Consider the following 1,729-nt stretch of genomic DNA (forward strand, 5'->3'; position numbering starts at 1 on the left):
AACTTCGTTCCACTCTCTAATCTTATATTTATTTTTTGTATTTATTATTTAACTTGTAAGTTGTTCTTGTTATATTATTGTTCTTGTTAAGTTTCGTATTTTATAATTTATAATTTTATATCATGGAGTCTTCTAAAAAAAGTGGAAGTAAAAAAGGTCTAGTAGAATCAGTAAAAAAATTAGTTAAAAAAACTAATAAAGGTGCTAGTTCGTCTAAATCTAAAATTCCTCTTGTTAGAATAAATACAGATGAATTTACGCATGTGAATGAAACTAGTTTTTCCCGTCCCGGTCCTATAAATATTAATTCAGATAGTCCGATTCCCCATGAACTCTATGAAAGACATTATGGTATTAATCAAGAAAATGAAGAAGTGGAAACGGATGAACAATTAAATTTAGATGAAGAAGTAGATTTAGATGATACACCGACTAGCCCCGCCGCCGACCTCAATATAGTCAATAGTATAGGTATTGAAGCTCCACCTCCGGTTGGAACTACTCGTCCCTCTATTATTCCAACTAGAGGTAAGAACAAGGTACAACGTTCTTTAAAATCACATGTGTGGAAATTTTGTTATTTGAATGAAGAAAAAACTTTTAGTATATGTAATCTTTGTAAACAACATTTTAAATATACATCTGGTGGGACGGGAGGTTCAACGGGGGGATTAAAAAAACATTTGATTAACAAGCATAGTAAAGAGTGGTTTGCATATATGTCTTCTCTTGAAGTTGTTGGAAATTGTAATGTTGAAGAATCGGTTAGAGGATCAAATATGGTTCAAAGTGAGTTAAATACTTCGAACCCAAGTGGTCCTCTTACACATCGAACCTATAACAAGGATCGTGATCGTGAANCCGTGATCGGAAAACTTTGCTAAAATGGTTGTTGTTTGTGGTTTACCTTTTAGTTTTGGAGAACATCCGGGTTTTATTGCTTATATTCGTGAAACATATAATCCTAGTTTTCAAGGTTTATCAAGAAGCATGGTAAAAAGAGATATTTTCGAATTTCAAGAAAAACATTGTCAATATTTACGTGCCTATTTTGAACTAATGGATTGTAGAGTTGCTATTACTACTGATATGGGTCGTAGTCCTAATGGTTTTGATTATTTAACTGTTACTGCGCATTGGATCGATTATAATTGGAATTTACAAAAAATAATTATTGGTTATAAAATTTGTCAAAAGAAAAAAATCGGAATCTATATTGCTACTACTGTGCTGGAAATTTTAGATTTTTTTGGTCTTTGTGATAAAGTCGTTAGTATTACTTTAGATAATGCCTCTGCTAATTTAAATGATATTAATATGCTAAAACCTAGACTTTGTCCTATTAGTAAATATGCTTTTCATGTTAGATGTGCCGCGCATATATTAAATTTGGTTGTTAGTGACGGTGTGAAATTATTTGAAAATAGTTGTGATAAAATTGATAATGCTTGTTTTTACATTTTTCATATGAATAGTAGTAGTAGAATTAATCAATTTAAAGAACTTTGTAATGCATTTAAACTTCCGTTTAGAAAAGTTCCGAAGCATGTAAAAACTAGATGGAATTCCTTTTATGATATGCTTGAAATTGCTTATGCATATAGGCAACCTATTACTACGCTGTTTAATAATCATAATGCTTATCCTGAATTTAAAATTAATGATAGTGATTGGGATGAAGTAAATGAACTTAGAATATTTTTGAAATCATTTTATGATGCTACTAAAA

Source organism: Solanum pennellii, chromosome 6 (assembly GCF_001406875.1).
Source record: "Solanum pennellii chromosome 6, SPENNV200".
NCBI lineage: Eukaryota > Viridiplantae > Streptophyta > Magnoliopsida > Solanales > Solanaceae > Solanum > Solanum pennellii.